A 15,378-nucleotide genomic window follows, 5' to 3' on the forward strand; every position below is an offset into this window, starting at 1 on the left:
GATATATATATATATAATTCAACCCTCTCATTTCACATGTGGGGAAATAAGTCCCCAAGAAGTTCAGTGACCCTCCAGAAGTTTTGGCTTAGTTAGTTAGTGCCAGCGCCTGGCCCGGAACCCATAGCAGCAGCCTTCAAGCCCAGACCTCTTTCCCTCCTGACTTGGTGCCGTCCTGAGTCGTGGGCAGCTTTAGTTCTTCCCGACTCTGCCAGCACACAAAGCCCTTATCAGCTGCCTTTACTTCCTCAAATATTTTTTCTTCCCATGGTTCCCCTCCAGGTGCATTTCTTCTAGCAACCCGTAGAACAAAGATAAACATAAAAAGCCATGAATCCTCATCTGAATTGGCCTCCAGAATGTGTATCTTTCTTTTCCCTTATATATATATATATATTCTCTACTTTCAATCAGTTCTCCAAGCCAGCTGGTTTGACTTGATAGAGCACTGAAATCGTTTTCTACCTTATGCCCTGTACTTTATTGGGCATGTGATTATTATTACTTTGAGTTTCCATTTCTTCACGTGTAGAACAGGGTAATAATATTTGTATCTCCCAGAGTTCCTGAAGAAATCAAATGGTAGAACGATGGCACTTTGTAAACTGAAGGGCATTGAACAAGTACAAAATATCTATGTTTTCCCTACTTTGAATTTCATGGACATAATAAATGAACTCTGGAACCTTCCCTCAGTCATTCAATTTCTGGGTAATCTTGGGCAAACAGCATTTCCTCACTCTGCTGTTTTCTCACCTGCTTAAAAAAAAAAAAAACCAACAAAAAACCTGTATTGCAGAATTAAGGGTATTAGACTTAATACATGTGAATCGCTTAGTACAGACCCAGGCACACAGTTCAATAAATGGGACTTGTATGATTATAATTATTATTATTTCCCTAAAGCCTCATTTATTTTCTGGTTTTCCCTACCCATGTCTTGATACCCACAGCATTTCCATGATATATTTGGATGGGTCGTTTTGTTTCTGTTTTAGAATTGTATCATATTGACTCATGAAGTTGTTACTGAATCATCCTGTGAGATTATTTAGTGGCCATAAATGATGCTGCTTTATCCATTCTGTTGCAATAGAATAATGGAAATGTGGAGTACAGCATGTCTGATTGCTGAATGCAATTTTCACCTATTTTCCCACATTTTTAATAACATACTTAAGCAAAATGAGATGTATATGGAAAAGTTGAATATCTTGCTTACTCACTATGTATCTTGTTACTAAAAATCCCTGTACCATAAAAGAAAGTAAAGGGAGTTTCTTCTGAAATACTTCATATTAATGATATTTCTGACAATAAACACATGACAAGGAAAATTGTAAAAGAAAAGAAACAATATCATTCAACATTGATTTCTTTTTCCAAACTGAATATTTTAATTATCTCTGTACCCCTCTTCACATTTAAAAGAGAGTAGAGTCTTGCCTCTCTGACAAAAACAAAAAACATAAAAACAAACCCCAAAAATCATACAAAATAAAATCTAGAACATCACTAAATAGTCTAATTTCAAATTGATGCTAACATGTTTGTGGTATTATCATTTTCAGTTATTTCTACAACATACATGGAAAAGGGAGCCTTCTGTTATATGCAAAACTATTTTTTAAAATAAATTTTTTTCCACATTGTCTATAGATCTCAAAAATCTTCATTGTACTGGATTTTCAGGCATTGAATCCCTTAAATGGACATATTCCACCTGAATGTAACATTTGTATAGTGTACTCACTTAAATTCTTCATAGTTACAAACATTCTCTCCAATCTAAAGAAAAATTAGACTAGGTGCAAATCTTGTAAGAAATCTGAAGGTAGCAAATGGCTCATCTGTTTTTAAACACTAAAGCTCACTCTTTCCCTCTTTAAACACTCCAGCATTCTCTTTAAATGATTGTAGATACTAAATGGCCACAATTATGTTGCTACATATGAATGTGGTGTTTGATGAATGTAACTCCAATAATCACAAAGCAACAGAAGTTAGGAGGAAAATGCAATAAACTAGCAGATGAGATCTATCAGAGAAAACAATTTATTACAGATGGCAATGATAACTTGGTATTCTACTTTCTATTATACAAAGCAATGATTGTGTTTAGTCCTTAGACTGTGTGGGGCGTGTGTCTTTAATATGTATACAGATATTTTATGTAATTAATAAAAACATTACAGAGGAGGTATGCTAGATAATGAAAATTAGACCTTAACTGGGAATCTGAATGTAAGCCTTCCAATTTGCTTTAAAAAATGAACTTGGGAAACACTTTTAATTTGTCCTTATTTTACTTGTCAATTAAGTCAGTGTCCTCTTACAAAGTATGCACTTTTGCCCCACCCAGCGGCCACCTCATAAATAGCCACTGTTCCCATGAGTAAGAGAATTCCTTCCCCAGGTGAACTGGGTACTAGAAACACAAGGGCAGAAGTTCTCCTTGTGGCTGACACTTGTCCACGAGGCTATCATTTCCATCAGTGATTCTGCCATCTGCACTGAGCAGTTGGGGCAAACCCACTAGCGCGCCAGGAGCTTCAGGGCGACCACCAGATATTTCCTCACACAAGAAGGTCTACAAAGTCAGCTGTGCACCCATCCCAACAACCAGAAGGAAGAGGAGACACACAGCTATGTAGCAAGATTGGATTGGTGAGAGGAAAAGGAGAGAGATAAGGCAATGAAGTGAAAAGGAGTACAGATCCAAGAGGTTTTGCTCCATGTTAATTCTGTGAATTGGACAATTCATTTCACCCGTTTCCATATCTTTTAAAACATGGATAGTTACATTTTCCTTGCTTATACATTAATGTACGGAGAGAAATGACAAATGTAAGTGATACAGTAACTGGGAAAAGGTAAAATTTTTACAAATTGCAGGAAAAGATTTTATATCTGCATTTTGCAGGCCACATGTTATTTTTCTTTGTGTCTTTTACATGTATGCATGCATACTCAGACTTAATTTTACAATCAGTACAAAACTGTAAGAAAATAATAAAAAAGTATTGATATAATTATCCCATTTTAGGAAATTATTTTAAATAAATTAATGGTTTTAAAAATATATATTTTAGATTTTAAATACTAGGATTCATATAAAAACAATGCTACCACGGCAACCACATTAGCAAACTGAAAAAAGGGAGAGACTTTCTTTTTAACTGTCTTGGATAACAGTGTGAAGTTTGTAAAGATATCAAATTATCTGTCAGTGTAAATGAATACAATTTTCTCACTTGCCATTCTTCCAAATCCTCTCAGAACATGGACACTTCTATTATCTCCAGATCTCACAAGAAGACATGGTATTCCCTTTTAAGTAGAATTTCAAATAATTCCTTTCATACATTCATTCAGTTAAGCATTCATGCATTCTTTAGAGTTACTCATTGTACTCTTAACTTGTGACTTGGTCCTTAGTAGAAGCACATTTCCCATGCCCCATAAGGGATGGCACAGTCACAAGGGGAAAAAAAAGTAAGTAGCATTGATTATGATAGGGTAAGGGTAGAGGTAAGCCAAGGTTTTGTGGGAAAACGGAAGTACTATCCCCAAATAGGTATATCTGTGATTATTTTCTAACAAACTTGTCATCCATATTAAGTCCCAGATATTGAGAATAATTCTAGCTAGAATCTGTACCTGTCATAAATGATGAGGTCTTTATGGGAACTTGGTTTCCAAATTGTGGCTAGATTTTTTGTTTCAAATTGTGGCTAGAAGTCCCCTGGGGTCTCTGAAACCTTTCTCAGGGGTTAGCTAAGTCTTGTCTTTCTGGCTGTATATTTGTGTGAGGCTGGATTTTCTTCATATTCTTCAAACAAAACAACATATCTTAACAATACAATGCAAAGGCAAAGTGAGACTCTCTGTGTCTTTTATAAAGCCAGACGTTAAGTACATGTGCAAAAATGTAAAATGACACAATTTTTTTTCAAAAATATGATTTTACATAAAGTATTTGTTAACATGAAGGAGTCTCTATTGTTTTTTAATTAGTTAATAAATACATATTTTAAAAATGTCTGCTTCAATTTATACTACGGTAAATATCAGTATGTATAAGACACATTAATGAAAACTCTTAAGTCCTCAGTAATTTTAAAAGTATGAAATGGTTCCCGTCCTCAGGAGCTCATAATCTAATGTAAATTATTTAATCAAATATGCGACTTTATATTTTTAATGCTTTTAAAAGTCACAATTCAGAGAAGTCAGCATTTCATAGAAGATAATTTTCAGTATTACTTGAAATATTACATTAGATGAAATAATTTGTTGATTTCTTGTTGTAGACATATGTCTGTACATGAAAGATTTCTAATGTTGTTGCATCTAATTTCTGATTAGCAGGTTTTTAAAAAAAAATTTATTACAGATATATTTTTTATTGGGGCAATATACATATGTGTGCGTGTGTATATATATATATATATAATATATATATATATAAAACACAAAATTTTCCATTTTAACCATTTTAAGTGCACAGTTCTGCAACATTAAGTATAATTGCAATGTTGGGCAAACATCACCACTATTTCTAAAACTTTAACAACAACCCAAACATAGGTTTTGTAACGCTTATACAATAATTCCCTATCCTTCCCTCCCTCAACACCTGGTAACCTCTAATTTACTTTCTGTCTCTATGAATTTGCCTACATATTTCATATAAGGGGATTCATGTAATATTTGTCCTTTTGTGTCTGGATTATTTCACCTAGCATATTGCTTTAAGATCCATCCATGTTGTGGCATGTATCAGATTTTCATTCATTTCTAAGGTTGAGTAATATTCCATGGTATGCACATGCCACATTTTGTTTATTCATTGTCTGTTAATGGTCACTTAGGTTGTTTCCACTTTTTGGCTACTGTGAATAATCGTGTAATAAACATTGTTGTACAAGTAGCTGTTTGAGACCCTGTTTCTAATTCTTTTGGGTATATACTTAGTAGTGGAATTTCTATGTCATATGGTAATTTTATCTTCATCTTTTTTGAGGAACTACCAAACTGTTTTCCACCACATCTGTAACAGTTTTTGCTTCCAGTAGCAATATTCACGATTCTTTGTCTTTTGAAAATTTGATTATAAGGTTTCTTGGTGTGAGTCTCTTTTTGTTCATTTTACTTGAAGTTCTTTGAGCTTCGTGGATGTTTATATTCATTTTATATTGAATGTTTAACTTCCTGAATATATATATCTTTTGTCTGTCATCAAATTTGAGTAGCTTTCAGCCATTGCTTTTTCAAATACTCTCTCCGCCCTTTTCTCTCTTCTTCTTCTGGGACTCCCACAGTGTATATGTGGGTTGGCTGTTTGGTGTCTCACATTTCCTTTAAGTTCTGTTCACATTTCTTCAATTGTTTTTCTTTCTGTCCCTCAGACTTGATAATTTCCATTGTCCTGTTTTAAAGTTCCCTGATTCTTGCTTCTGGCTGCTCAATTCTGCCTTTGAATCCCTCCAGGAAAGTTTTCATTTCAGTTATTGTATTTTAGCTCCAGAATTTTTATTTTAGATTTTGTATCTCTTTATTGATATTTCCGTTCCCTTTATATAACATTTTCTTGATTTCTTCTGCACCTTCCTTTAGTTCTTTGAGCATCTTTAAGACAGTTATTTTATTTTATTTTATTTATTTTTTGGCCACGCCACGTGGCTTGTGGGATCCTAGTTTCCTGACCAGGGAACGAACTCGGGCCCCCGGCAGTGGAAGTGTGCCACTGGACTGCCGGGAATTCCCAAGACAGTTATTTTAAAGTCTTTGCCTAGTCGATCTGCCATCCAGTCTTTCAGGGACAGTTTCTGTTGATTTTTTTTTTTCTTTAAATGGGCCACATTTTTTCATTTCTTTGCATGGTTTGGAATTCTTTGTCGAACACTGTACTTTTGAATCTAATAATGTGATTTCTCTGGAAATCACATTCTCCCCCTTCCCCAGGGTTTGCTGCTTTTTGGTTATTTTCCAAATTTGTTTCTGTTTGCTTGTTTGATTATTGCAGGTTGTCTCTGTGCTAGGATCAGTCTGAGGTATAAACACTAGGTCTTCTCAGATCTTTTTGAGCCTGTGCCTTTCTCTGGGCATGTGTGATCACTTTCTGATTTTCCCTGTACATTCAGATGTTCTTGAATGCCCTAGTCTTTAATGTCTGGCTTCCAAAGAGGAAAAAGGAGAAACATGAAGGGGCAAAAAATGGGTGGTGGCCATTTACATACCCTGGAAATCACTTCAGCAGGAAGGCGAGGGACTTAACAACAATGGGGGTGGGTACTACAAAAATGGCCACCCACCTCTTTGTTGTTGCCTCAGTGAATAGAAGCAGCATTCACTGATCAGAGCACAGATCCACCATATTTTGAAGACTGGATTCTTTTTGCCAACCCTGGCTCATGCAAAGTGTGTGCAAGCTTCTCCAGGATCATGTGTACAGATGCCTCTCAGAGGGCTGAAGGGTGGAGGATTGGTTACCTGAAACTGTTCAAAGAGTTGAAATTGACGGAAATTAACTGCAATTTTCCCTCCAGACTTCCCCTAGAAATTTGCAAGCTTTCAATAGACTCCAGAGTTCCAAAATAGTTACATCAGACAGAATCTACCAGTGCAATTGGTGTCTAGGTGGGGAGACAGCTTCCTGGTGCTTCCAACTCTGCCATCTTCCCATAATCTTCCTGGTGCACATGTTTTTAATCCTTATATCTTTTTGATGAATTGACACTTTTATCAGTATATAATATCCTTCTTTGTCTCTTGTAACCTTTTCCCTAACAATCTATTTTGTCTGATATTGGTATAGCTACCCCGGCTCTCTTTCAGTTACTATTTGCATATAATGTTTTTACAACCTTGCAGTTTTAATCTATTTGTGTCTTTGGATTTAAAATAACCCTCTTGAAGATAGCATATATTTGAATCATTTTTTAAAAAATCCATTCTACTGGCCTTCCCTGGTGGCGCAGTGGTTGAGAGTCCGCCTGCCGATGCAGGGGACACGGGTTTGTGCCCCGGTCCGGGAAGATTCCACATGCTGCGGAGTGGCTGGGCTCGTGAGCCATGGCCGCTGAGCCTGCGTGTCTGGAGCCTGTGCTCCGCAACGGGTGAGGCCACAACAGTGAGAGGCCCGCGTACCGCAAAAAAAAAAAAAAAAAAAAAATCCATTCTACCAATCCTTGCCTTTTGGTTGGAGAGTTCAACCCATTTCTATTAAAGCAATTCCTGGTAAGGAAGGAATACTTCTGCCATGTTGCTATTTGTTTTCTGTATGTCATATAGTTTCTTTCTTTCTTTGTTTCTTTCTGGCTCTCATTTCCTGTATTAATACCTTCTTTTGTGTTTAGTTGATTTTTGTTGTTGTTGTTGGGTTGTTTTTTTTTTGGTAAATCTTTTGATTCCTTTCTATTTTCCTTTTGTGCATATTTTAAAAATATTTTATCTGTGCTTTCCATGGAATTACATTTATCAGCTCAAAGTTTTATAACAGTCCAGTTCAAATCAATACCAGCTTAATTTCAATAGCACACAGAATCCATGCACCTATACAGCTGTCCTCCTGCTCTCCTCTATGTTGTTATTGTTACAAAGTATATCTTTATAAATTATGTGTAAAGTAACATAGATTTATGATTACTTCATGCATCTATCTTTAAATCTTGTACAAAATCTTACTTATTTCGTACTTTTCCTGGGAATGGAGTGTTTCATAACTTCTGTAATCTAACTTTTACAACACTGCTCTTTAATTTGAGAAAAATCAGCCATTCAGGATTTCTCACTGTGGACTAAATCTATAAAGCTAATTGCCTTTTCATTTTTTATACAATCAGGTCTTAAAACTGAATTGGTCATGAAGTGTTCTCTTCTCAGTTTATTGTCTATTAAACATAATTTCACACCCACTTTCAATATCACATTACATACACACATGTCAACTGAATTATCAAGCACCATGAAAATCTAAATATTATCAAATAATAATTTTACATTTTAGAGAAAGGTATTTTTAACTTATTTTTTCAAGTTGTTAAATTGATAAAAGATTAAAAAGAAAATTGTACTATTATGACACCACTGATAATTATATCACTGACTTTCTGAATGGAGAGTATTTTATGCCTTAGTTTCTCCAGATTCAAATCAGTAATTATAATAGATGCCTATTTAAAAGGGAAGATAGCACCATCTCTAGACTAAAATAATCTTTTAATTCTAAAATCTTCTGATATATATATATATATTTTTAATGAGGCTCAATTATTGCTGTATTATGATTGACATTAAAACATATTTATAAACTGAAAAAAATTTAAGAGCTTGGCCGATATCACTTTTATTATAAAAATCCTTTTCCTTTTGTTTTTTAACACTGAAGCCATATTGTAAAGGATCTTAAAGGCTAAGGCAATGTTTCAGTCAGGTAGGCTCTCATGAGTTTTGTGACCATAAAGAGTTTCATCTGCTAGCTTCATCTTTCCCAAGTCCACAGTTTTCAAACTTTCAGTTATTCCTTTAAGTTTGTCAATAAATGTAGGTTCAGTCACCAAAAGGCTTCTACTAAAATAAAACTCCATGAATTTGGAGTTTTGTGGGTGGGGAGGTGTCTCTTCTGATATCCTTTTAGAATCGATTAGTCTTACTAGCTAGTTGCCATTTGTAGAGGTACATAAAAGAATCCTGACTGAACAATAAGGGTGTGCAGTTAGCAGTTAATGTCCTACCGTGGTGTCTGGCAGCATAAGAGGCACCTACTTAGATTAGATTTCCCCTTTTTTACTGTCTGTAAAGTAAGTGCACACACATTCACATACTCAAAAAAGGAACAAAAATGGTATTACAGAACCTTGGTACATTCTTCCCCCAAATCTTGAAGTTTTAATTTTTATATGCAAAAGTAGTGACAGATATTCAACTTTTAAAAAGTAATAATGCTACTAATAATATTAATGAATTGTGAAAGGAAACTTGTCTATTCAAATAAAGCAATGAGCTTGATCCAGTGGAGGATACATGTGTACACCTCTGGATATTGGTGCTCAGCCCACTGCAGAAGCATAAAAGCAGGCATAAGTCTTGTGTCGGGGAACCTTGGTAGAAGCAGCTCAAACCAACTCAGCTCTCTGGCCTGATTCCAACACTCTCCTCAGAGACGGCAGCTTGCTTGATCATTGACAAGGTGCAGAATGCACTGCGTGGCTTATCTAATCATTCTGCATTGGGTGTATCTCTCAGCATACATTTCAAACTTAATTTGCACTTCGGATGGATAATTTATTTCAACTCTCACTTTTTAATTCTGAGCATATGAATTAACCCAAATGTATCAGAACTAAATCTGAATAATTTCCAAGGAAAATAACTGTACTTCATATGAAATATAGTAATATCGATAATATTTATAAAAAAATAATAATTACCAGAATAACTTAGTGGCTCATAAATCACCAGTAGAGATGTAGACGGTGATTGTATTAAGCTTCCTGTTCTTTACCTTTTTAAATTATGATTAAAATTATTCAATTTGTTTGGAGTTCCGATCCTAATCCTCAAGTAAAACATATTTAAACATGAAGGATTTGTGTATTGATCTGTTAAGATGTGTCCTATGACTCCATTTTGGTTGCTTAACTTCTCTGAAATTCAATTTCCTCATCTATAAAGTAGAAATATTTCATCTCATTTATAATGTAGACAAGTTTCCTTAATCTTTCCCTTTGCACTGAGAGCCATTTATGCCTAATTTGTAACATCCATACAATGGGACATTATGGAGGAGCTTTTAAAACGTGAAGCATAGCTTTATATCCTCTTCAGGAACATGACCAAGATATGTCAAGTGGAGGAAAGGAAGTGCTACACAGACTGTACAGCAGACTGACACGTCAGTGCTGACTGACATGGTAGCCACAGGTCACTTAGTCACAGGTCTCTTGGCATGGGACATGTAGACAGTTTAAATTAAGATGTGCTCTAAGTGTAAAACACACCAGTTTTGAAGATAATGTATAAAAGTAGGAGGAAAGAAGGAAGAGAGGAAAGAAGGAAGGAGAGAAAAAAGGATGCAGAGAAAGAAGGAGAATAAAAAGGAGAAGAGAAAGAAAAAAGACAGATAAACATAATCTCCAATTCTAGTTTTATCTCCCCAGTTGCTTGACCTCCCACTCTGTCCCTGTGTAAGACGGATACAAAGAGCTCAGGAAAATCACCAAGGGACAGTATGAAGCCAGTCCCACTGCACCTTGGTTTAAGTGATATATTTATATTACGTCCTGGTTCTGGAGGACAAGCCCCACCTCCTTCACCCTTAAACCACTGATTGAACTTCCTCTGCACACACCACAGTGTCCACCTGTCTGTGACAAAGCCTTGGTGTCTCCCTATCTCTTTGGGGGAAAAAGTTCCATCCAGATACTGTAGCTCCATGTTGGCACCCCTGCTCTCACTGACCAGGTGTTTCTACACTTCCACCCACCCTGGGTCTGACACTGATTTCTCACTATCCTTGTCCCATCTATGCCTATCATTTTATTGTCTGAATCGCAACATATTCTCTCAGCTTCTTCTTTCCAATGCCAAGTGCTAGTTTAAGGAAGAGATACAATACTGGTTTTACAAAAGCAAAAACTGAAACACAGAACTATTGGGACAAATCTTTTTTTGTTTGTTTAGTTCCCTGCCCAGAGATCGAACACAGGCCCGAACAGTGAAAGCTCTGAGTCTTGGCCTGTGGACTGCCAGGGAATTCCTGGGACAAATCATTTTTTAAAAACTTAGTAGAAATGAATATTTGCCTGGCTTGGCTTTTTTTTTTTTGGCCATGCCATGCTGCATGTGGGACCTTAGTTCCCGTGACCAGGGATCAAACCCATGCCCCCCCGCATTGGAAGCCTGGGGTCTTAACCACTGGACGGCCAGGGAAGTCCCTTCCCTGGCTTTTTTAAAATGTAGTTTGTTTTTATTCTTTTATTTTAAAAATGTAATGCACATATTTAATTTGATTATTTAAATAATATTGTACTGTGTTTCCCCATTACATTAAATCTTCTACAAGCTCATTGTAACAATTTTCTTTGTGGAAATTAGATTCTTTCTGTTTTTTGTTTTCACAAGTAACTCTGTAATATTTACTCTTGGACATGTATCATTTCACGTCACTTATTACCATGATAACGTCCTAGTAGTTTAACTACTGAGTTGAAATCACTAAGCTTCAGGACATATAATTTTTTATTGGTACATGCAGACAGAAGTTACACCCATTTTTACATTTACTAGACGTGAAAAAGAATGCCTGTATCACTGCATCTATTCCAATCTTGAATATTCTCATTAAATAATTATATTTCATTTTTTAAATGTTTATTTATTTATTTAATTGTGTTAAGAACACTTAACATGAGATCTATCCTCTGGAAAAAACTTTTAAGTGCACAATACATCATTGTTAACTATGAGCACAATGATGTACAGCATATCTCTAGAACTTATTCATCTTCCAATACTGTATCTTCAAGACATTTAACTAGTTTAAGTCGTTCTAAACCCACCACTTTTGGTGGGACTTCTGTCCATTCTTAACTAAGATCTACATTATGACTGTGTACAATGTGGCAGATTATCAGGGCCAGTTGCTGAATTATTAAAAGTTTCCTTTGTTTCAGAAGGAAATAGTGCCAATTGAGTAAATTATTGATTTCCCCCTTTTTTATTTAGCCACTTGTAGACTATATGAAGAATCCATAAAACCAAGAAAACTTTGATCAATTACTTGGAATTTAGCAAATTTAACAATATACTTGAATAAAAGCCAAGGCCTGTTTACATTTTATCTAATTTTGAAGCTACCTTCTTTTAGCATCCATTCATAAAACTCTCTTCACTCCTATTACTGAATATTTTTCATTCAGAAGGTTATGTTTGAAGGGGTGTAAACTTTTATAACTAACATGTGAAACCAATACAAAAAAGATTTTCTGTGAAGTAAATAGGAATTGTTTAGATCAAGTTACAACATTTAGACCAAATTTTTACAATGTAAAATGTTGATACTTATTTCTTGAATAGTCTATAAAAATATCTCATTATTTTATACTAAATCCCTTTCTAAATACTTTGCTCCACTTTGAAATCATCTTACCTTTATTTAAACGAGTATCAAATTTCAATAATTCACATAAGCTTTCATAACTCTCTCATAAACTATATGTAAATATGAATTTATGAGTAGTTTCTTGTTTGTAAACCAAGTGCATTGTAGTCACAGAGAACTGAATATATACATTTAAACCATTTCCTCCAATAAATATTCATTTATTATATACAAAATAATTAGAATTTATCAAAAACTTTTTTTTCAAAATGCTTTTATCATGTCATCAGAGTGATTTCTACAAATTGATATTCATTTACTATAGCCAAAATAATTAGAATTCATCAAAACTGCTTTTAAAACAGTCTCAACATGTCATTACCAATATCTAAATATGTACCATTGTTATTAAAAATAAAACTAAAAAATAAAGAGGAACCAAAAGCAAAAATATAAATTTTCATGTTAAAAAGGCCTACTCTTTAATGGGTTTAGTCAACTTAGACAACTAATTCTATTATCACAGCTCAAATAGCTAGTTAAGTCCATGAAAAAAATGATTAAGAAGTAAGTCAGACAAAGAGTTGGCGTTAACCATTGTTTAACTGCTTTTCAGTCCAAACAGATGAACCCCTGTAGAAATATACAATGACTCAGCTTTCTTATTGTTGACATGAACACAAGGGACTCATTAAATTCACCATAAGCCTGTCAAGACTGAACTACACAATTACTCAGACACTGCCTCCATTGTCCTTCCAAGGATTCTCTCCATTTGGAAGACACTTGAGTTTTTGAGATGACAGGATCATACGTCATCAATTATTCTTACATCTAGAAAAGATTTTACCGAAAGAACTGTACTTGCTAGGTGAATGAAATGATTAAGAAAATTAAATAAATAATGAAATGGGTTTAATCAAAAATACCAAAAAGAAATGGGTAACTAAAATGTAAAGTGGTAAAGTATTAAAAGAAAATGATCAAGAAGAACATATCTACATTTAGTATTATTAAGTATGGTGCACTATTGCAAAAAAAATAATTTTTTAAGAGCATTTCTTATATACATTGTGGGTACACTGTACATTAGCAAATAAAATATAATAACCTCATGTTGGAATACTCTGGAAAATATAAATACTTTGGAAACAAAAAAATTCAAACTCCACTTTAACGATAATATATGCAGTGGGATATCGCACTCTTAATAACTTAAGAGTGATTTTAGGTAATGGTAAAATATTTAAACGAAAATTGAACAATTTAATCAGTCATGTCCATATTTTCTTCTATAAGAAGCCAAACTACTGGAGTTTGAGACATTTCATTCAGAGGTTTGGTGCTGTACAGACAATATTAATAGAAATATCACTTACTATAAAAGAAAGGTGTATTTTCATTCTTTTTTTTTACAATTGTCATTGGAGTATAGTTGCTTTATAATGTTGTGTTAGCTTCTACTGTACAGCAAAGTGAATCAGCTATACGTATACATATATCCCCTCTTTTTTGGATTTCCTTCCCATTTAGGTCACCACAGAGCACTGAGTAGAGTTCCCTTTGCTTTACAGTAGGTTCTCATTTTTGTATTTTTGTTGTGAAAGAAAATAATTTTGATTTGAATGAGTAAATAATCAGCTTCATTTCAATCACAAATACATTTGCTACTTTTTTATATTTAAAGAAGCATCTCTGCTTAAGATTAGTAGGCAAACTGTAGAGTCTCCCTAAATGCCTAATAAGATTCAGAGAAAATTTTATCTTATTCATTTACTTTTTTTTTTTTTTTTTTTTTTTTTTTGCGATACTCGGGCCTCTCACTGCTGTGGCCTCTCCCGTTGTGGAGCACAGGCTCCGGACGCGCAGGCTCAGCGGCCATGGCTCACGGGCCCAGCCGCTGCCGCGGCATGTGGGATCTTCCCGGACCGGGGCACGAACCCATGTCCCCTGCATCGGCAGGCGGACCCTCAACCACTGCGCCACCAGGGAAGCCCTTCATTTACTTTTTTAATTAAAAAATTCTGCTTCAATGATAAAAGAGAATATTTAAATTGGTGGCCTCTCTTTTAGTGCCATTATATAATAGACAATCAAATATTTTTTCCTTTTGCATTTTGCTATTCTTTCAACAATGCTCCTTTTTGAGATCTTGTTAAGAAAAAAAAATTTCAATACTGTACATACCCACACATTACACTTATGAATATTTATATTTGATTTCATAAATGACATACACTGTGAGGAGCACAGACATCATTTGAGAAAGTTTTGCAGTGCTTACAAACATTTAACTGATGGGTAAAATGCAATCTTCTCCAAAGCAGATGGTACTCCTACTTCTTATTTCTAAGCCTTCATAGTGGGATGCATTTTTCCCATTCTTTATGTCACCACTCAATACACCCACAGTCAACTTGAAAACAAAATCTAATCTGAAATTCAATCTTTATAAATGTGGGATTTATTCTGCAGCCTTAATTTTCTGCAATTTGCAAATATGTTGTTATTTAAATGTATGAGTAGTTATTTATTTTTTAATAAAAATCTTATAATAGAAATAATCCCATTGGTTAATGAAAATTTCAACTGTGTGTCTATAAACGTTTGGTCTCAAATATTCCCAGTCCTCACATACTTAAGAACTAAAGTACAACGATATATAATAATGTCATATATATATTATGCTTATAATATAAAATTAAGTAAAATATATAAAATTCAAAACTATAAATAGAATATAAATATCTAACTACATAACATGATTTAAAATAAAGGAGGAATACTTTATAGGTACTTTAAAATTAAATTCAAAACTATAAATAGAATATAAATATCTTACTATATAACGTGAGTTAAAATAAAAGAGGAATACTTTATAGGTACTTTATAAATTAAATTTTAAATGCCTATGTAGAAATATTTTCTTATTGCTCTTTTTATTAAATCCACAACTTCTAACTCTTAACTACACAAAAAGCTACTAAAATTTATATTTTATTTAAAGTTTATTAAACAACCTTTAACTTTAAAATGGTAGTTCTTTTATAATATTTTATTTTTTGAATGGACATTTTGATTATTCTCAACTTTTCATTATTATATGATATATTTTATTGTAGTACTTGGACTCAACATTTTTGTGTTTGCAGAGAAATCACATTTCTTGTAATGAATGGTCTAAATGTAAAGATTCTTTCAGGACAAACACTGTTTTCACACCAAGACTATACTATTAACTATACTAGAAATGAGAGCTATTAATGGCTATC

Source organism: Phocoena sinus, chromosome 14, assembly GCF_008692025.1.
Source record: "Phocoena sinus isolate mPhoSin1 chromosome 14, mPhoSin1.pri, whole genome shotgun sequence".
NCBI classification, from domain to species: Eukaryota; Metazoa; Chordata; class Mammalia; order Artiodactyla; family Phocoenidae; genus Phocoena; species Phocoena sinus.